The 22,316-nt window shown below is 53.6% G+C and overlaps 1 protein-coding gene across 5 annotated transcripts in view; it reads right to left on the bottom strand.

The window, feature by feature from the left end:
- The window catches only part of ZNF423 (zinc finger protein 423), a 334,278-nt gene that overhangs the window by 152,789 nt on the left and 159,173 nt on the right, over nt 1-22,316 (bottom strand). Inside the window, exon 1 of one of the 5 annotated variants that reach the window (XM_077898499.1) lies at nt 10,918-11,104. The exons of 3 other annotated variants lie outside the window; for them this stretch is intronic. The gene's annotated coding sequence lies outside the window, so the exon portion shown is untranslated. Of the gene's footprint in view, nt 1-9,835; nt 9,995-10,917; nt 11,105-22,316 lie in introns of those variants that run through there. One more of the 5 variants, XM_077898500.1, reaches the window with a different exon arrangement.

The raw sequence follows: 22,316 nt of genomic DNA, 5'->3' as shown, positions 1-22,316 counted from the left end.
AGCGTCGTGTGAAGTCACCTCCGAGAGCTTCCACGGAACAGCACCGCCAAGGGCCCGAGCAAGGACTCACTGCTCGACTCGAGAGAAAGCAAAATGCTTTCGGGGTTGAATCACTGTTTTTCTTTACTCCCTTTGGAGATCGGCAGAGCCCACATTCGGCCGCGTTCGTGGACCTGGGACTGGAAACAGCTGCGCTCTAATTACATGTAAAGTGTACCAAAACATCCCTTTTATCACAGACTGGAAATCTGTTAGCATCTGTCTCTCCTTTGTTTCTTCCACAAGATACAAGCTTGTTTCTACATTTTTCTCACCTGTAGCGGTGATTAAAATTCATTATAAATGAAAGGAGTGAACAGAGAAACAAGTTCCTCTGTGTACCGTTCTAAACTCAAATTAGAAACAGCTGCTTGCTAATTCATGCAGCGATGTTTTGTCGTGCTCTGTGAATCAATAATAACTCACCCTATTGCTGCAGAAATTGGGGGATAATCCATATATTTAACTCGGCGTTGGATTCTCCAAGCAGGACCGCCACAGCAGAGCCCCGGCCTGCCTTCGGGCTGGCAGGAGGGGACTTTGGTTCGGCACTCTGGAGACATCCACAGCTGCCCCCAACACAGAACCCCCAATTCGGGAGGCGCCCGATACACGGGCCCTGGCAGGACCAGGAGGAAACCCCGAAACACTAGCCTCGTCTCCTCCCCTCCCCCGGAACCACCACTTAAAAAAAAAAAAAAAATCAGCTCTGATTAAACGCAAGCCACACACATCCTCCAGCCGCCGGAGGGAACAGCAAAATTAAAAGTCTAATTGGTACCCGGAACAATTTAAAACTATTAAGTATAGGTGAAGCTTTTTCTGTAAGAAAATAATCCTTTGATTGGGATTAAGCTTGTTTGGATAGCATTCTTTCCCTTCCCCACGTTTCAGCTGCAGAAGTCAGAGCTACGGTTTGGAAGTCCCCGATGCTTCTGGGAAGGCTTGGCCAGCTCCTCTGCCAACTTCAGAGGAAAGGGCACGAGGCATCCAGAGCAGGGTCTCCGTCTGAGGCTCTGAAAGGGAACGGGTGTTCTTTCTCTTTTGTGTGGGGGGAGGTGAGTAACGCACACTGTTTCACCAAGCCTGCTCTGTCCTCGCCAACAGGCACGTCCTTCACGACACTGCCTCCAGGGAGCCCTTCCTGATTCCCTCTGTCACCATTACTACCTCTCTCTGACCTCAGGGCACTGCCTTTGGGCCATTTCTCACCCTGAATTTGGCTCTTGGTATCGCGGCTAATTCTTGAGTCCTTAGGACACCCCCCCCCCCGTGTCCCTGGCAAGCTTTCCAGCCTGGGATACGATCTCACAGAGCCACTCTTTGAACTTCCGATTGGTATTACCTCCCACTGGCCATGTCCCAGCCCCACCTTTCAGCCAACAACTGCAGAGCCCTCTGTGTGTGTCGGGCATGGTGCCAAGCTCTTTGTAAACTTTACCTCATTAAATCCTCACCTCCACCCTATATGGTGAACACCATGATTTCTCCCATTTTACAGATCAGATACTTGAGACTCAGCACAAGTACCCTGAGTTTCACAGCAGTTAAATGAAGGGAGTCTGGGATTATCCCTACATTTCTCCAGAAAACCATCAAATCCACCCGCTGTTATCGGAGATCATGCCGTGCCCGGCCTGTGAGACTTTGGGCCAAAATGCTCATCAAGGCCGCCCTCCCCTGGTTGCAGTTCACCCAGATCCAACCTGTTAGGTATCCCAGCAGGAGTCATCTGCGTGGCTAACGGGCCCTCATTTTCTGGTGTATGTTGGAGCCTAAGAAGAAAGCAATGCAGTACGCCTGGGGTCTGCAGGGTGTAGGCGAGAACGCACAGCCCATGCTCATCTGTAGGGCCGTAGGGAGCTTTCCCTCAGGGAAGGCCAGTGGGGGCCAGACGCCTCAGTCCTGGACGAGACCAGGAAAGAGTGAGCACAGACGAGGTGCCAGGTTGAGAAGCAGGGGGCACACAAATTGGGCTTGGTGGAAGGAGTAGGATCTCCACTGACCCATGTTCCCCAAAACATGGGAAATGCCCCATTGCTGGGACCCATGATGATTTTAGGGGGCAGCCAGGGTGGCCGTCTTTAACTTCTAACGTTCCAGCAAGGGGAGAACAAACCCCAGGCTCAGCGTTTTCAAGACCTCACAGGTTCTGGCTGGTACAGTATGAGTGTAGGGCTTCTTCCTTAGGTGTGTTGTTAATTTACTTTTAAAGTGACTGTCCAGGGGGCGCCTGGGTGGCTCAGTGGTTGAGCACCTGCCTTTGGCTCAGGACATGATCCCAGGGCCTGGGATCCCTGTGGGGAGCCTGCTTCTCCCTCTGCCTGTGTCTCTGCTTCTGTCTGTGTCTCTCATGAATAAATAAATAAAATATTTTTTAAATAAAAATAAAAAATAAAGTTACTGTCTACTTACAGCAAAGGATATTGCTTATCTATTTGTAGAATTAAATCAATGAATAAATTTAAGCAGGAAAACAGAACCTGACCCAACATTAAATACTAGGTAAATCCCAGCACCGGGAATACTCAAATCTCACAAAAATCCTGACAGCGGCCTGCGAAGGACTAAAGGCTGACACCCCCAGTGTCAAAGTGAGTGTGAAAGCCTTCATCACATGGTCACTCCGGGGTTCGCCCAGACTCAAGCCCACGTGGTTTTCCCTCTCAGAGTGCGTGCTGTTGAAGCCCTGAAAGCCAAGTGGGTGAACAAGGTGGCCCCGGGACAGGGGGCTTCTGTTCACCTGATCCAGGGCAAGTCTCTAGGTCTCCAAGTGTCTTTGCTTCCCTCCCTCCTACCAGCACCTCCAGTTAGCCAGGGACCCTAAACAAAGGGCTCTCAACTTGGGCCCCATTTGCCACGTCCACAGCAAACCCTTCTGATAGGGGACCAAGTAGAAACTGATCAGGCGAAGTGTGGGTAGTCAAACGTCCACCCCATTCTCCCCTCCCCATAATGCCCACGTCCGGGGCTTTCCTGAGGCTCTACGTCATGGGCTCGAGCAGCCCGGGCTGGGCCCCCAGTCCTGGCATATTCTGCACCAGGCCAGGTGCGCCATGTCCCATGTCTGCAGCGAGGGAGCCGGGTCCCCAGGGCCCTGGGGATGTCACAGTGAACCCAGCCTCCGCTCCTCAGGGAGCAGGTATGAGAGAAAGTACATGGGAGTTGCAGCTGGGAAAACACCTGTCCTGGGAGCTGCTGCTACAGCAGGCCCCGCCTCGCAGCCCTCCACCCTCAGGCCTTGCCCCGGGTCCCCAGAGACCACCACTCAGCTCTCCCAGCAACCCAGGCAGGTACCAAGGGGAGGTCATGGTCGGGGCATCTGGGCAGGGCCCAAGCCTGGTTCAGGAGGTCTCTGCAATTCAGTGCACCCTGAGGAAACACGAAGAGAATCGGAACTCACAATACAGGGGCTGCCATGGTCCCCTCCAGGTCTGGCTGGCCCCAGGCAGAGTGCAGCAAAGCCCAAGAGACTGGCCTGGGGCCCCTCATATAGCAGGGCCGGACCAGCACTGGGCCAGCACCTTAGTTCTGGGGCTGCTTCCAGCCCTATCCCACCCCCACCGCCACAATATGACCTTGGGAAAAACCTTGGCCGTGGGCTCCCCTTGCCTCCTCTACAGAATGCAGCTGGGATATGTGACTTTCTCACTGCAAGTGTGGACACAAGAAGTACTCAGTGAGCAAGTAAATGAACAGATGATCAGATTCCAATTACAATTTTCACAAAACCCAGTATCAGAGAAAACCACGTGGTGCCTCCAACTGAGAACTCGGAGCATAGAGAAGACACTGAAAAGTAATTGATATGTATGGTGCACCTTATATATGTACCTATATGCTACATGTGCACATAAAATTGGGTAACAAACGACATCAGTTATGCACTATACATTTCTCGAGTATTTGCTCCATGCCACATGTTGTCTCATTCAATATTCACATAGCCTCACAAGTCGTTATTGTCAAGCCCATTTTGCAGATGAGAAAAATGAGGCTTACAGAGATTCATTAACCTGTCCGGACAGGTCAGAAACAGCTGAGCTGGGCTTTGAATATGGGTCCCCTGATCTCAGAGTCTGTGGGATGCATGTGCGTGAATCATCCTGCCTGCGGGACCGAAACAGAGTGGGTGACACCGGCTCAGGAGCACAAACATTCCCGCATGGAGACAGCTTCCCTCAGAACCCACCCAGCAAGAGTCCCCAGAAGATGTCTGGACCATGTCCACGTTCTCAGCCCAGACACCTCCACAGACAAGGCATGCACGCAGTCTGACCTAGAAGCGCAGACCTGCTGCCAAAGCTCAGTGAGATCCATTTGAGGCCCAGCCCAAGGGGTCAGCCCCCAGCACTGGAGAAGTGAGGGGCCTCCCGGCATCTGGGAGGACAGAGAACCTCCGTTCAAAGCACCCACTCTCATACCGACAGGTCCAGCTACCCTCTCGGCACCTCTAAGACACAGTTAGGAGCTTGGCTCCACTTTACAGAGGAGGACGCTGAGGGTTGGAGGGATGGTGGGGCTTGCTGTGGCAGCACAGCCTGGCACCCCGGTTGCCTCCGCAGTCGCAATGGATGGTTGGAGCCCCAGGCTGGAAGGTCACCTCAAGCTCCTACCCCAGATCTCCAGCTCACTCCCGCTCAGCCCAAGGGCAGGGACCTAGTGTCCACCTCCCAGAGTGGCCCTCAACAGACCGGGGCCCGTGGCATCCCACACACACATGGAGCTCCCAGGGGAGCTCCCAGTGGTCCAGGTCACCACAGTGGTGACCTGGACACTCCCTGGTACAGAGCATTCCCGTGCCCCACCTCACTCTCTCTGCCCCTCACAATCACCTCCTGGGAGCACTGCGCCATCACAGCACCTGGACCTAAGTCCTGGCCTTGGGCTCTGCATTCTGTGATGCTTACCGTGGGGGCGGGGGTGCCTCCAGAAGCTGAGTTCATGCAGTCCCTCCACCCACTCTGTGCCCCTCACCCAGGCTTGCCACACTCAGGTCAGTGGGAGGCCCCTTCGAGACCCATGCCTGGCACTGTTAACTTGTCCTTCACTTGCCTCGGACCTAAGCATACTACCTACCCGAGAGTAATCCTGAATAACTGTCTTGATGAAATCATGGGTATGATGTTTTTGTGATGTCCATCAAAATAAATATAATTACTAAAATTTTTTTAAAAATAAAAAATGAAAGAAATTGCTGGAACTGCCTGAAGTCAGGCTGTATATCCCCAGAAGTGGCCCGGGGCCTCACTGTGGGGCCCCTGTTAAAGCCCATGCCTCACGCAGGACAGCAGCTCCCAGTGGGCCCATCTCTCCCATCAAGCTGAGAGCCTCAGGACGGGTGGTACCCCTTCCCGGTCATGTGTGCCCAGCACAGCGCCCAGCCAGAGGCAGCCGTCGGGACAGAAGTGGACTGATCCCCGCAGGGGAAGCCCTAGGATCCTCACTGGTGCCAGCGATACAGCCCCTCTGCAGGTCCCACTCACCCTTTATACTCATCCAAATATACAACTCAGCAGAGAAAAATTTCAATTTTCCCTGGATTTTCATGTTTCGGCCTCCAGAAAAATTGCCATCATGGGCTTTGTTTCTGAGCTACTGAGCCTCAATATCTGAAGGCTGCCCCAGCCCTGCCTGTGCTGGAGACAGATTAAAGCAAACTGAAAGTCCCAGGAAAGGCTCCAGAGGTGCATCAGCCACCCGGCCCAGGACCACAGGAACAAAAATGAGCGCCCCCCACCCCCCGCATTGTAGGGCCAGCATGTCAGCTCCACGCCCCACACAGGTGGCTGTGGCCAAGTGTGGACAGCGCAGCTCAAGTGCCAGACATCACAACTAGGGTGCATGGTCCCCTCATCCCTTCTCAGCATCACTGACCCCTGCCTAGGCACCCCTTTACCATCCTCTGCCCCGCCCCTGCATTCTCAGACTGAATGGGCCACCACCTCCTCGTGCAGTAACCGGGCCTTCATCTGGCCCCATGCTGTGCCTACAAGCCTCATACACAGACTTGAAAATCATCTTCATAAACTATATTCACTTAGCACTTACTATGTGCTATGCTAATTTTCATGTTAATTATTTAGTTAGTTACTTAAATTGTTGGTCATCCGGGCACCTGGGTGGCTCAGTTAGTTAAGCATCTGCCTTCAGCTTAGGTCATGATCCTGGGGTCCTGGGGTCGAGCCCCACATAGGGCTCCCTGCTCAGCAAGGAGTCTGCTTCTCCCTCTGCCCCTCCTGACCCCACTCATGCTTGTGTGCTCACTCGCTCTCCCTCTCTGAAATAAATAATTGAAATCTTTAAAAAAAAATTTTTTTTAGTTGTTGGTCATAAATGTTTTGCTTGTATTAATCCATTTAAACCACATACAGTTCTTTCACTAGACACATTTTACAGATGAGGACCCTGAGACACTTTACCTCAACCTGCTAAAACAGACCTCAGGACTGCCCAGCTAACCATTCACTGTGCATGTGGGGGACACTACGCCCCTTGACATCTGAGGAGGGGACTTGCTCCAAGGAGAATCCTGCAGAGCCAGCAGGATCTACCTGTTTGATTCATCCATCTTATCGCTGGATTTATGGGAATCCCACAGCCCTACCACACACACACACACACACACACACACACACACACACACAGATGCTGAGAAGATTGAATAATACAGAAGTATAAACTGAGAGAGACCACCCTGATGGAAAGTGATCCATCACCAGGATCCCAAACACAGTGTATCATCCTGTGAGCATGACATCCTCCTCCCAGGGCCATTCAGAAAGGGGAACACAGCCCGGGCTCAACTCAGGTGAACAGCATCCCTGAGGGTGATGCTAGACCCACTTCCTGCTAGGGGCCACTGTCCCCAGCAGGGCTGGGTACCAGCTCGTGTCAGTGCCAGGCACAGAGGGAGTCCCATGAGGGAACGAACCAATGACAAGAGTTTTAGCCAGGTCACCCTGCTGAGTGCAGGCTATGAGTGGGCTGATCCCCTTACTCCTCCACCCAGCACTATGTCTGAACAGCACTTCTCACACCACTGTTCATCTTCCAAGGATATAAGGGCTTCCCCACCAGTGCTCTTGCCTTAGAAATGGGGAGACAACTCTAAAAAGCCTCATATTTCTGGATCCCTGGGAGCCCCCACAAGGTGCCTGGTGACAACTATCTGCTGGGATGACAACTATCTGTTGGATGGGTGAATAATGAATGAATGAATGAATGAATGAATGAATGAGTGCATTCCAGGTCTTAGCCTAGAAGAAGCACTTGGTAATCATGGCGTGAATAAATGAATGATGAATGGATGGATGGATGGATGGATGGATGGATGGATGGATGGATGATAAAGCTAATCACAAAGAAGGTGCAAGGAGGGACACCTGGGTAGCTCAGTTGGTTAAGCATCTTACTCTTGGTTTTGGCTCAGGTCATGATCTCAGGGTCATGAGATCGAGCCCCATGTCAGGCTCCACACTTCGTGCAGTCTGCTTGTGATCTTTCTCTCCCTCTACCTCTGCCCCTCCCCACCCCGCTCATTCTACAAATACATACATACATACATACATAAAATCTTTAAGAAAACGAAGGAGGAGGAGGAACTAGGAACTACTCCAGGAGACTCCTGTCAGGTGGAAGCCAGGGGTTGGTGAGGTAGAGGTTCCAACTGGAAGCCAAGGAGTTAATGAGATTGACTGCTAGCTTGGCCACCTGGCCCAGAGGGGCTGCCCCCTGCAGAGTCTGTCCAGGGGTCCCCAAGAGTCCCAACACTGTGACAGAATGCAATAAGTCCAGTCTTGAGTGTGGCACACTCTGGTCATTCTCTAACTTGGAGGAACCTCTTGGAAGCGGAGAGAGAGCAAGGGTACAGGGAGGCACAGGTAGTGTAGGGATGGAGGCAGAGCTCAGTTCCCCTGCCTCTGCCTGAACCCCTGCAGAAAGGGCATTAAAACAAAGGAGACACCAGGAGTAGAGGGGAGGGAAGAACTGGGGTGGGGTGGAGTGGGGTGGGGGTGGGGGGCTCCTTAAATAGACCAGACCAGAGCAGAACAAATGACTAGGTTTAATAAGATAGTAGGCTGAGTTCTATGTACTTGAAGGTACAGACTCAACAATGTGACTGGGGGGTGAGGGGTGGGGCGGCGCAAGCATCCACACACATGCCCACACATGCATGAATGTGCATGCGTGTCTTCCCTACCAGGGACCTCCGAGACTTTCCCACTAATCACCCAACACCCACGAACAAGCACGCCCTCCCACTAGGAACACACAGCTAAGCAGGCCCCCTCCCCTCTTAAGTTCTTCTGGGAGGAAGTCAGAACAGCCAGGCACGAGTGGGTGTCACGCCTTCCCAGCCACCATTGCCCTGGATTTGTCCCCTCCTGCTGCCCAAAGAGGCCAACAGTTCTAAGTGATCACTCCCCATTCATCTTAGGAAACTCCCTGCATTCATTCACTCATTCTCCAAATATTTACTGAGCACCTATTCAGTGCCAGGCTCTCTCCACATGCTGGGGCAGTGAACACATCCAGCAAAGCCCCACGCATGGAGCTTGCACTCCAGGAGCATCAGGACCACATCTGGGAATGCTCCAGAACCGAGAGCCTGGGTTCACATCTCAGCTCCACCACTGACCAGCTGTGTGACCTCAGACTATGTTCCCGAACTTCTCTCAGCCTCCTCTGGTTGTGGTGAGGATTACATCGGATAATCCAGGTTAAGCACTTTGGCCCAGTGCCAGGTGCACGGGAAATAACTCAATGAACGGCTCACTGCATGTCACTTCCAGACCTGGGGCACAAGAGCTAAGGCTGCTAGGAAGACCCCTGGCTCACCCCAGGGCTCCCCACACTCGGCGAGCCCTACTTCCCACTCCCCGTTCACCCTTCCCAAAAGCATCCTTAATTTCCCACGTCCTCACACCACCATTCCCCGGGTCTGGAACAAAAGCCACTAACGTCCTGTGATAGAGAAAGCCGACCCCGCTAGCTTAGCACTGAGCTCATCCCAAAGCCCAAAAATAGAAAAGCCTTCAAGGGGACACGATCCATCTCCGCACCCAGGACTGAAATCCCCTCTGGAGAAAGGTGGGGTCCCTTCTGGTAGTGGGGAAACTCCTTCCCTTCTAAGCTTCCTTATCAGCAAGAAGAAGTGACGCCCACATGAGTCCTAAGGGAGGACTGCTGCCCACCTCTGAGGGACAGGAATGACAGGCTCCCCCAACACCCACTGTCCTCCGAGAGGAGAGAGAAACAGTCATCCTTTACGTGGCAGCCATTGTTTTAGATGACACTGCAATTTACATTGGTTTTTTTCCTTCAACAACTATTTCCAGGTGCCCAAACTACCAGCCCTGTTCCGGGCTCTGGGGACAGGGCAGTAAGCATAACAAAGCCCTTGCCCTCGGAGAGCCCTCGGTGTAATGAAAGGAGACTGGTATGAAAGCAATAAATCATCTCTAGTAAGTCAGGTGCCACCGTGAAGAAATGTGGGGCGGGATGGGTGAGGTGCCACTCTGGACGGGCGACAAGGTGATACCTGAGCAGAGCCCTGAAGCAAGCAAGGAAGCAAGCCAAGGTGGACTCTAGAGCGAGAGCATTCCAGGCAAGGGACCAGCAGGAGCAAAAGCCCTGAAGCTCGAGCAGGCTAACTTGGGTACGTTCCAAATCTCTTATTTTCCGAGATGCCAACATGATGCTCAGAGTGAAGGCACTTGTCCTGCCCTCGGAGATCACTGGCCAAGCTATTCATTCCCACGGGGACCTAAAGTCCAACCCCACATTGACTCACTGTGCGACCCGATGCTGGTCTCTCAACCTCTCTGATCTTGGTTTCGGCGACAGCTAACCGGGGCTGAGCATCCTCCAGGAAGGCACTGCCCCTGGGGGCCTCCCCAGGCTGCCGCTCTGTGCAAAACGCACCCACCATTCCCCTCTACCCCATGGCGCCATTCTCACACCCGTGCCAGCAACGCCACGCAGGATTGGTACTCCTGCCAAAATAGCTATTAACCCAGTAGCCAATAATAACACGTTATCCTATCAATTTGCTTCTGAAACGCTGTGTAACTGCAGAACCCGTTTGCCACCTCGGTAGCCTGGTTACGACATAAACAGAAAGAAACTCACCAGTTCCTTCCCGAGAAGAACAAGTGGCTGGCCGCGACACACGCCCGCTCACCACCGAGTCCCCCCGCTCCGCCCCACGGGGCCCCACGGAATCAGCAGGAATTAGGGTCTGGGGATCAATAGTCCAGAGACCTGTCTCCCTGTGCTCTTGGCAAGTCATCTCTGTGTTGGAGACAAGACCAGAGCCTGGGAGGTGATGGCTCGGGGCCATGCTGGCTTTGTGGGTGGCGAGGCTGGGCCCGGGAGCCGGCCCTCCAGCAGCCGCCCCGCTCCTGGCCAGAAACTACAGTGCAGACGAAGAGGCGCAGGCCTGAGGGTCGGAGGCCACCTAGGGGCCAAGCAGGCACTCGGGGTCGCACCAGCCCAAGGGGCACGCAGGCCATACATCGGGGATACAAGCCAGGACTCACAGTTGACAGAGAGGCCAGGAGGCCAGCGGGCTAGGGGGCTGGGGAGAAGACAGAGGGAAGAGCAGGGAACACAGAGCCCGACCCAGAAATCAGAGTGCTCCCCGAGGAGCCCCCATCCCCACGATCGGATACCCCACCGCCCATGCCTCCTAGGCCCTCACTTCTCCTCTCCCGCCCCAGGAAAAGTTTCCTTCCTTCTGGATTAGAATCCACTCAGAGCAAACATTCCGCTTCCCACCGAGCTGGAGCCTCTAATGGGACTCTTGGCGGTCAGTGCAGACACGGGCGGCCTGTTTTACTCATTCTTCCCCCGTAACCCCGCCCCTCCGCTTACCTCTCCCCCTGCTCACCGGGGCACCCCGGGACAAGTCGGTGGCTGCCCTCGTTGCCGGCACCCAGCGGTGGGGCAGCCGAGGCTGGAGAGGAGCTTCCCACTGCCCCACCGGTGACCTCAGCCCCGGGACGCATCCCCACCCTGGCCTCAGCCGGGAAAGGATGGGTCGAAAGAGTGCGGCTCCCGCCGCGGCGCTTGGCGGAGCATCCAGCAAGTGGGGAGAGGAAGGGCCTCGGGGAGGGTGGGGAGGAGGAGGCAGCGGAGGCCAGAGGCTCGGCCACTCGGCCAGATGTTGACCCAGTTGAGGGCCCCAGGCCCCAGGGGCGCCGGGGAAGCTCTGACTCCCCCTGCCAGCTCTGGGATGTTTGCGGAGAGGGGGCCCCGGGGCTGCACAGCTCCTCAGCCTGTCCCCAATGTCGGGGTTAGAGAAGGCACACAGAGAGACGCTCCGGGGCTGCCAGGACAGGGTGGGGGACAGCCCTCCGGAGGCCCCTGGGTGGGGTGGGTGGGGTGCTGTCTGTGGGAAGGAGCTTTCGGCAAATGGAAACCAGGCCTCGGAAACTGGCCGGACCACAGCCACTGCACAGCTCCGGGGAAAACCCTGCTGCTCTCTAAAAGGTGCCCCAACCCAGCCAAAGGTGGTGTGAAAAGGGAAAGAGCGGGGAGGGGGACCCAGGTGGCTGAGGCAAGATTGGGGGGTGGCAACAGGAGGCAGCCACACAGGACCTCCTGCTCTGTGCTCTGAGCACCCCGCATTGTTGGCACATTATCCCCCAAGGCCTGCTTGCCTGTAAGTGCTGGAAAAAGCCAACTCACAGAGCAACCCCCCAACCCCTCCCTCCACAGGGCCTTCAGTCAGATTTCCAGCAGGGACCAGAGCTGCATCTCGGCCTGGGGCTCAGGCTCATGTGAGGCCAGGAGAGCAAGTTCCCAGCACGAACCATGTTGCTTTTGGGGATCCAGCCCTCAACACTGAATCCTCGCTGAACATCAGTGAAGAAGAGAGATTAGGCGTGGGATTGAGGAGGTGGCCCATGGACCCATGATTACAGCTGACAACTGGAGGATTTGGGTCCTGACATCAAGAGCCTGGGGTCTAGGAGAGTTCAGTGAGTGTAGACATCATCCAGTCATTCACTCATTCACTCATTCGTTCATTAGATTGTCCGACAGAAGTGGATGCCAAGCTTCTGACCCACCAGGTACTTTGGAGCTGGGGGTATGAGGGGAACAGGCAGGCCCTGCTCTGGCCCCACAGGCCTTGTGTGGGAGGCAGACATCCTGTGTCTGTGGTCCTCGCTGTGACTGGAGAAGCCTATGTGCCTGCCGGGGAATGGGGCTCTTTAGAATGAGCGACCTCCAGAATCAGCCAAGGAAACGAAGTAAAGACGCAAAGAGAGGGCCAAGCAGCAGCACAGCACGTGCAAAGGCCCGAGGCAGCCGGGACTGGGGTCTGTGGCTGCTTCCAGCAAACCTCTGCCCCTTGGCCGGGTCTCCTCACTCAGCATCTCACACTCAGCGGCAGCCCCACCCCAGCTCACAGACTCGGGGAGGGGGTGCGGGGAGGGGGGGGCGATGGCACCTCTAGCCACAACGCCCATGCTGGAGCCTGGCTTTCCCAGCCCAAGTCCTTGTTAAAAATGTTTTCAGATGTTTATTTTTAAGGGAGGGAGGGGGGATGGGAAGAGAAAAGGGAGTCCTGAAGGTCTCTTTCCAGAAAAGAAAAAAAAAATTAATAAATAAATAAAACCTCAGGAAAAGGGCATGGAAAGGCCTCTGCATCTGTAACCACTGTACAAATGAAAATTAGCTCATTTAATCAGCTCCTCATGGCCTGGCCGTCCCGAGTGGGCCCCAGAACACAGCGAACTTCACAGCAGAAACTCGCCAGCCAATGTCAGTTTATCCTACAACAAAGGGATTTTCTAAATAGCGCGATCAAAACGCAGTGAAGGCCGCAGAGAACGGGGGAGCCAGAACTCGACCCCCCAGATCCTGGCGGGCCCCCACCTCCCAGCTTCATCCCTTTGACAGCAATTGTTCTTTTGGCTTTTGTTCTAATTATCTAAACATGTGTGTGACTCTGTTCTACAAAGCCCGTTCTCACCGGCAAAGAAGGTCACGCCGTACACTGCTGCAGCCCCTGCCCCCAGCCCCTCGCTGGCACCACCAGCCTCCCGCACACCTAGACACACGGACGCACACGGACGCACACGCACACCGCGGTCACACTTGCACACACAGAGTTACAGACACGTACAGTTCGTGCGGTCATGTGCCGAGCCCAGTTACACGCGCGCAGTTCCATACGCACCGTGACACGCAGGCACAGGCACACACACCACACACAGGCACACAATACACACAATACGTGGGGCTCTCCAGTTCCTGGCTAACAGCTGGGAGCGGGGGAGGCGCAGCTCACCAGACCCCCAGGGAGGGCCGCTGTGTGCACACCTGAGGCCCAGGCTGGTAGCAAGGACGCTTATTTCCCCGGAGAACTTTTTCCACGCAACTTGCCACCTGGGCTAAGTCATTAGGGCAATTGAGGAGCGGGGAGCAAAAGGCCAAGGAAGGGGGGCTGGAGGGTGGGGGGCAACAGGGGAGGGGTGCACGATGCCAGGGTGAACAGGAGTCAGTGGCCACTCCCGGGCCTCACTGCCAGTGTTGACTCCCCTCCCTCCACCCCCACCCCCCACAGACTCCGGGTCAGTCCACCTGCCAGGTATCTAAGCCGGAGCCATCCCCGGGGCTCAGCCCCACAGGGAAGCAAGCCAGGCTGGGTTCGAATCCTGGCTCCACCACTCACTAGCTCTGAGCCTGCACCTCCCCTCTGTCCAATGGGAAGCAAGAGCAGCCTCAGAGAACACTGCCCAGGGCACAGCAGACTGCATAAAAGTTTGTGCTGTCGCTGGTTGTCCATGTGGGCACCGAGGCCCAAGAGGAGGTCACACAGAGGGTCGGTGACACAACCAGATGACAGCTAGTCGTTTTGTAGCTTTCGATTTCTTACCCGACCCGAATACCTAGTACAAACAAGGGGAATTAGAAAAATTAAATCAAAGAAATTAAACAGGGTGTAAGGAACAACTGACCAGAATGATGGGAACCTCCAGAAGGTTTCTGATCCAGTCTGACAACACTCTCCAAACGCCTACTCTGATTTTCACCGCAACACCCTGGGTAAGTGCAGTGGTTATCCCCAAGCCACAGGCAGGGAAACCAAGGCTCAGAGAGCTGAGGAGCCTGGGCTGGTGTCATGGGGTGGCAGGTGGCAGGGCGGGCTCGCAAAGGAGTCTGCTCACCCTGGCACTGGATGCCCCCTTGCCCCCCGACAGTGGGAGCCCCAGGATGCAGGCAGGGGTTGCCCCAGCCGGGCAGTGCCTCCATTCTCAGCAGCATGCAGAGGTGCGGCCACCAGACACAGCAAACAGGGCAAAGCAGGTGTTGTTGACTGGCTGACATCGGTGTTTCCCCAGCCTCCAACCCTCACAAACCTGCTTTTGTGAGACACCAGTGTAGACATCCACAGATCACAGCCAGGAAAAGAAAACGGCTCCTCGAACAGAAAGCCGACTGTGCCTGTGCTTGTCAAGCTCCAGCAGTGGGCCCGGCGAGGCAGCAGACCCCACAGGGCCCTGACCCAGGAACAGTAGTGGCAGGGAGGGTCTGCCCACTTCACAGGCCACCAGGGGCTACCTGTCCCTACCTTTCCAACTGTCTGCTGAGAGGCTTCACCAGAGGCCTTTGGGAGGCCCAGGGACAGAGTCCAGAGCCCCAGATTCCAGTCCTGCCTGACTCCTGCCCCTGTGCCGTCCCTGACAAGGGCACTCCTCTGAGACTCAGTTTCCCCAAGTGCTCCAGCTCCCTCGGCCCCACAAGCCAGGAAACCAAGTGAAGCGGCACGCTGCCTCCTTCTGAGCTAACATAGGCTTGAATTGATCTGAGGTGGGGATTTTCTTAATTGCAGAGTTTTACAACCCAAACAGAAAAGATAAAGTACAGCTAGCTAAAACGCTAGCTTGAGGCAAAAGATATTTATTTAAAGCATCTTTTTTTCTATGAGGGGGAGGACTCTTTAAAAAGTTGGTGTGGTATGAATGCAATCGATCCTAGAGGACAGAGACAGAGGCACTGCCCGGATGAGTGTGCAGTTCCCTTAGACAGTCATGCCAGAAACACTCAGAGGGAAGCATCTCAAAAGAGAGTTCTTACCGGGGGAGCAGGTTGGGGGGTGGGATCCAAAAAGTAATACGTAAATAAATTGGAGGCTCCCCTCCAATTTTCCTAATTGGCTTCCTTTGCAGACAGATACAGTTCCACACCCCCCAGACCCTCTAGAAGATGGTGTCCGGGCCACCAGGATTCCCACGACCAGGAAGGCCAGACGTCCCTCACTAGCTGGGCCCAGCCACCCAGGGGAAGCCAGAGAAACGGTGTCAGCATGCACCAGGCCGTGTCCCTCCAACACAACCATGACTGCCCCCCGGCAAGGCAGAAGGACAAAGTGTGGCTTCTGGCCCTTGCAGGAAGCTACAGACCTGGCAGCAGCCACCTCGGAAACAGACACACCACAGGCATCAAATCCCAAGGCTGATACCTCAGGGCTGGGCCAGACATTGGCCCTTCCTCCATGTCCCAAGCACAAATCAACCTGCTATGGAGCAGCCCCCTCCTGCCCAGGAGGACGGGCACCAGTGGGTATGCCTGCGTGCACACGCCGTGCCAGGACAGCTCAAAATCGAATGAAGGACCCCACCCTGCACAGCCAAGAGCAAGAGGAAGGAAGGAAAAGGCAGTTTGGTGGGGCTGAAGGCCAGCTCTACCCTGACGACTCCTGAGCATGACTGTGGGAGTCACCCCACACGCCTTGCATGGGCCAGTCCATAACCCCTGCCCTAAACCCTCGAAACCTGATGTGTTCCAGAATTCAGACTTTCAGATTCTAGAAAGATAACATAGTGCATTTCCTGAGTATCTGGGAACACCTCAGAAGCAATCAAGCATGTTGATATGTCAGCAGCAAAACACAGAGATATTCACTAACCTGACTTAAAGAAAGACTATAAATAACTTCCCATCAAGCCAGGTCAAATTTTGCTGCCAAATGAGCTACCGAAGACAAACAAAGAAAAAAATAAATCAGGTTTCACACTTTCTGAAATTTAGAATTGTCAATAAGGGACGTAAGGACCTATACTGCCTCTTTAATCTTCCCAGTGACCGTCAGCGACGGGGGGGTACTGGTGCTCCTCCTGCTTTCCAGAAGAGGAAGATGAGGCAAAAAGTTAGGAAGAAATTTCTCTATAATCACACAGCACGTCTGTGGGGGCCCCGTGGCCGTCCAGCCTCAGGGACTGTGCGCTCCTGTAGTTGATCAAAGTACAGAACCGCAGTTCACAAGCTTCCTGAAGAAACACCTGTGTATGTCCCCAGCACGTCCACAGCCCACCCCACCATGAGGACGGTGTTCAGGCCAACCCCCACCAGGAGGCGCCCTACCTGGAGTCCACAAGGACCCAGGTGTGGCATCACCACACCTGTCTGCGCCCTTTCTGGAGCCCAGAAGCCCAGGGGTGGATTCGCACCAGCAGGTGAGGCTCCCTGCTCCACCCTGATGCCCAGGTAACTACTCCTCACCTGACACAGTGTGCACAGATCATTTTACCCCCAACAAATGTGCTCAACGCATCCCCAGTCTGGGAGAACAGGCACGGGTAAGCTCATCTGTCAGAGGCCAGGGCTCCCAGGTGGGCTCCCAGAGGGCTGGGACCCTGTCTTGTCCAAAAGATGTGGGAAACCCACAGCTCCTCAGGTGTACTCCTGGTCATCTCCGACGTCTTTTCCTCGCCAGGTTTTCTTAACTGCGGGGAAAGATAGCAGCATAGACAAAATCCCGATGCCCCATTACCAAACAATTACATAATTTTGTGGATACTAAATCACTCCCACTAGCATGAGGCAGTGTCCAGCCCCAACAGGCGCCACCCTGGACCGAGAGCACTTATTAAGGAGAACCCCAGCGTTAAGAAAAACCTCCAGCAGCAGTGCTGGCCCATTCAGTCACTGCTCTGACTTCTAATTAAAATCAAAGCAGGCGCCTTTTTTCCAGAAACCCAATGAGACAAGTGCATCAGGCTGATGGGCCAAAATGTGTGTGTGTGTGTGTGTGTGTGTGTGTGTATGTGTGTGTGTGTAGCACATGCCTACGCACAGAGGCAGGCACACACTCTGCTTCCTGCCTTGGCTGCAAATCCCAAATCCACCAAGTTCTGGGCACTGCGTGTGGCCAAGAAGGCGAGAGCCAGGACTCTGCCTCCTTATTCTCTAGAGGAAGCTAAGAAAAGCGCACGAACCAAAGCAGACCATGGCGGGACCACACAAGGGTCCCCATCAGGCCCAGAATGCTCAGTTCTGGCTGGTTTATGCAGGACACAAGGAGGCAGAGGTGTCTTATGCTAGGTCTTAATTTATGGTAAAAAATGAAAAGTCAAGGGGAAGGTAGAGAGAACATTCAGGGCAGAGGAAATAGCAAGAGCAAAGGCAAAAAGAGGCAGCTAACAGGAGACTGGAAATTATTGCAGTTGATAGATAACAGCAGATAAATGTAGATATAATGGGAGTTCTACTGGGTGCACTTTTAACCTACACGAGTTTAGCAATGCATTCAGCAAAACGACGGAGAAACAGCTAGTTAAGCGCTGCCTGTGATTCCCCGATATTTCCCTGCGTGAGCAGGTGCCCAGGAGGAGTGTGAGATGGGAACAGAACTTTGCTTTTCCTTCCACCAGTTTATGCTCCATTGGCCTCTCCGACCACAAGCGTCTCGGCACACCTAGGGACTTTCAGAGTGAGCGCGCATGGTACACAGTGTGTTCTTGGGGGACTGGCAGCCCAGCCTATGTCTCCAACAAGAGTCTGTGATGCTGGTCATGTGTATGTGATGAATCACAGCTGATATGTACACACTGCGTTGTCCACTTCACTAGTAAGGAGAATGAGGCTCTGAGATGTGACGTCACTCCCCGGAACGGAATCACGAAACCAGTAAGGGTCATGCCTACATCTGACTCCAAGCATCTGACTCCAAGAGCCTACCCCCTGGACCACTAGACAGGAGAGAGACATGAACAGAGCTCTATGTCAGCCAAATAACCAGGAAGGAGCCCTTGAGGGAAATGAGACAAAAAGAAAACAAAGCCCCGAGGGCCCAGTGAAGCAGCAGTGGCCACACCCACCTCAGGAGGAGCTAAGGGGTGGACTGTAGCAATCAGCAGGCCTCCGAGCCTCGGAACAGACTGGATAGCACAGCAGGGGCAATCTGGAGGGAAAGTCCAGCATTCCAGAGGTTTCCTTCAATAACTCCAACCTGTGAGCTCCCCATGGCCAAGTGTCTTGGGAAGGGACAGCCCCAGCCCTTCCCATCCCGCCATCACTACCCTCCCCCACCTCTCTCTACATCCCCAAGAAGCCCTGGGAGACCATTTTTCCCACCACCCAGATGGACAGGCTGGTAAGTAGACAACTGGAAGAACTCACTGAAAGCAGAGGGGGAAGACAGCACCTGTGGTGTGTGTATTCCTCTGGCCCTGAAATGACGCAATGCATTTCTTCACACCAGCATTACAGAGTTGTGGAGAGAGTATCAGAAACAAAATCAAAACTTCCAACTGGTCTACTGACATGCTGTGTGACCCTGAAGACATCACTTAACCTCTCTGAGCCTTGCTTTCCTCCATCTGTTAATTCATCCATGCAACAAACATATATAGAGGTCCCATTATGTGCCACTAGGCTGAGATAGAGGTTGGTCAGTCAAGCCTGCCTGGCTCAGGAGTTGAAGCCTGCCTGGATGCACGTCAGGAGTTGTAGGACCGCACCCATGGGCTGGACCCATTACCCTGGCTGCCTTCAACTAGGTGCGGAGGAGTCTTGAAAATTCTAGAGAGTTCGGCCACTCCCCAGATGCCCCCCTGGCTAGGTCTGCCACCCCACCACTCCATGGTGCCATCAGCCAGGGCTGAGCATGTGGCGGGCTCATCAGAAGCCTGGCTGCCATGGCCTCAGCCACCAAGGCTGCCACCGCCCCGCCCCCCTCCAGCTGCCTTTGAGCCTGCTGCCGCCGCTGCTCATTTCCAGGCAAATGTTCTAGTTAATTAAAACACACCCAAGTGCTCACACGCACATGAAGCCAAGCTACAAAATCTGCTCTACCAACAGCAGCTTCTCTTCTCCAGCCTGGAATCCATACAGGCAAGAGAGGTTTTCCAAAGCCGTTGTTACTGGCACCAAGACTCCACTCCGACGATCCAAGAGTGACGCACGTACACACACACACTGCACGCAGGCACGTGCGTGTGCACACGTATTCATGCGTGTGCACACGTATTCATGCACACATACCTCAGTGTTCCACAGTGTGTGCAGGTGTGTGACACACATACCCATGAGCATGTGCACACTCACACGTGCATGAACGCACACCATGTGCTCCCTCCTCCACACTGTCTTCTCCAGCCACTTTGGCCCTCCAGCTCAGAACATAAGCCCCGATTAGTAAATAAACACTTGCAGCACAGGGGAATTAATGAATTAACAAATGAATCAATCGATTATTGATGCAGTCAGCAAACGGGAACAGCCCAGCTCTGGCCCCAAGCCCAATGCTGTGCACTCACTGAATCAGAAGAACAGATTGAATTCTCCAGGGAACAGGAAGTGCAGGTGGGTTGGGAGCAGGGTCAACCTCGTGCCCTTCCACCTATGCTGTGGAGCTCGGCCAGGCACTGACCGGGATACACACACACACACAGGTGTGTGTGCACCTGTGATGAGTACCAGTGCGTGTGACCAGAAAACTCACCTTCCCAGGTCTGGACATCCTTAACAACCAGTGGCTGGCAGGAGAAGAGGGCTCTGGGATCGCAGCCAGGAGATGAAAGCAATCCCTCTGACGAGATCCAGCTCCCAGAAGGGAAGCAGAGAGGGTCTGGTGGCCCATGGGACCTCCTGGCATTCTCGGCCTAAGTTGGATACAAAGCCATCACAAGGCAAGTGATTCTAGATGATAAAACAGCCAAGGTAAAACAGCTAGCCATCCTGCTCCAGCAAGCATTTCTAGAACACTCCAGGTCCACTAAGACACTCTTGCTGGTAGGAACCATGAATAATCATGTTCTCGACAAGGATTTGACACTCATGCAATAATCCAGCCACTCGGAGCCCCAGATAAGGCATGGGAACGATTTCTGTTCATGGAGATGGGGGCAGCTGAGCTGGGCACCTCAAGCCACATCACACGGACAACTGACCTCTAACTCATGCCACAGGGCTGGCAAAGCTCTCTGCAGAGAGCAAAACATGTGGGAAGGCATTTTTGGAAAGATGCGGAGTCAGTGTATTCAGAACCATCCCTGCCACCCACTCAAAAGGCAGTCTTGCACCAGCAGCTCGCCATTGCTTACAAGTTTGAGAGAAATACAGAATTTCAGGCCCCACCTGGATCTGCTGACTCAGAATCTGCGTGTTAACACATTCCATTAGTAATTGTGGTTATTTAAGAATGAAATGAAAATGGTTTTTTCTTTGAATTGATGTGTTTTATTTTTCAAACAGCCACTAAGTTGTTAGGACATCCTTATTCAGCTGTTTGGTCCTGATACATTAACAAAGGTAACTGTGAGGTATTCCTTTTGGCTTGGCGTTGGGGGGCGGGGAGGGGGGCAAGAAAAATCACCAGCTAATGTGTCATGAAGCAAGGAAGTTGGGAGCCCCCGAACTCTGTATGAGGCATGGTCTGGGTGACAGGGACACAGCAGGGAATAAGGTAAAGTCCCTTTCTTCATGGAATTGACATCCCAGTGAGGGGGCTGGACGGTTACCGATTAATCAAATGATTAGGTGTTAGATAACGGGAAGTGAATGAGAAAAATAAAGCAGAGCAAGATACTTATTGGCCATCCGTTGTGTGTGAGCCCTGCACTCCCACTCTCTTCTCCATGTCACCCTGTTGCCATGCCAGACAGCTTTCCTCCTTTTCACCCCTGTATTCAGCGGGTCACCAAGTCCTGATCACCTGCCATCAGCCAGGTCTCAAGTCTCTTCACTGCCGTCACCTGAGTTCAAGCCACTGTGGGTGGGTGGCTTGCTGGTTGGTTGGCTGACTGGTTGGTTGGTTGGTTGGTTGGTTTGGACCACTACTGTGGTCTCCTAACATGTTTCCCTACATCTAGTCTAATCCAGACACATTAACTCAAAGGCTCTTTGCAGAGCACAGGACTACTCACATCACCGCCCCATTTGAAATCCCTTTGCGGTCTTCCCACTGCAGCAAGGTAAAGTCCCTAATCAACCCCACAGGCCTGAAGTCATCTTTCCCTTGGGCAATAGGAGACTTCTCCAAATTTGGAATTGGGGTGGATCCACCAGCCTCATTTTTTTTTCCATATTGATTTTCGTGTATTACTTGCTTTTCCTCCATAGCAACCATTGAAAGCCCAGCTTTGCAAAGATACGACATTATCAAAAAGAATATAGAGCAATCTGATGTTGAAATGGTGGAGAGTCCTGGGCTTAACAGTTCACCTCATGTCCAGTAGATGCAGAGTATTGCTGTGTTTCCTCTTGAAATTTTAAAATATATCACAGAGCTTCTGTGGGTGAGCTGTGGTGTCCTGAGGCAGCTTGACACAAGTTTGGAGACCAATCTCAATTATTTATTGAATGAAGGAAGGAATGAATGAATGAGAAGCATCATGTGAATCTGATATGAGACATGAAAAATGCTAGCTCAAGAGCACCAGCCCTGAACGCTTCAGAGCCCACCGAGTCTCTCTCTCCAAGTCTTAGTCTTCCCAGCAGTATTCAGGTCAGGAGCCATCAGTACACAGGTCAGAAGCCATCAGTATATAGGTCAGGAGCTATCAGTAAACAGATCTTGAGCCATCTGCCACTTATACAAGCACAGCCTTTGAGCCAAACAAGCACCTGTGTTGATCAAGGCTAGTGAGGAGAGACAGGAAGGGAGAATCTTCTAAGGAATGTTCATGTCTCACTGCATGTCCCTCAGCTCTGTCAAACCCCAGAATTGGGACAACCACGTGGGGAATTTGGTAAGAGTCCCAGTAGGAAGGGAGGCGAGAAAAAAAAAGGGTGGGTTTAGGGGTCATGGCCGAGCCCCAAAGGCTTCCTTTGTCCTGAGCAGTAGTGGTGGCTGTGCCTGTCTACGGAAAACGAAACCCACCAGCATCCGGACTACACTGCTCCCAAGTTTAAGTGGAAAATGAAACATGGGTTCTCCTTTGGCAGCTTTCTTCCCCCTGGGCAGCAGGGCTTTGGTAACCTAGCACTTCTGGGGGTGGGGAAGGGGGAGAAAACACTCCTGTGTAGGAACAGTCAAA

This window comes from Canis aureus, chromosome 5 (genome assembly GCF_053574225.1).
Source record: "Canis aureus isolate CA01 chromosome 5, VMU_Caureus_v.1.0, whole genome shotgun sequence".
Classification (NCBI taxonomy): Eukaryota; Metazoa; Chordata; class Mammalia; order Carnivora; family Canidae; genus Canis; species Canis aureus.
Note: the sequence above shows the minus strand (reverse complement) of the source record. Positions and strands in the feature narration are given on the sequence as shown.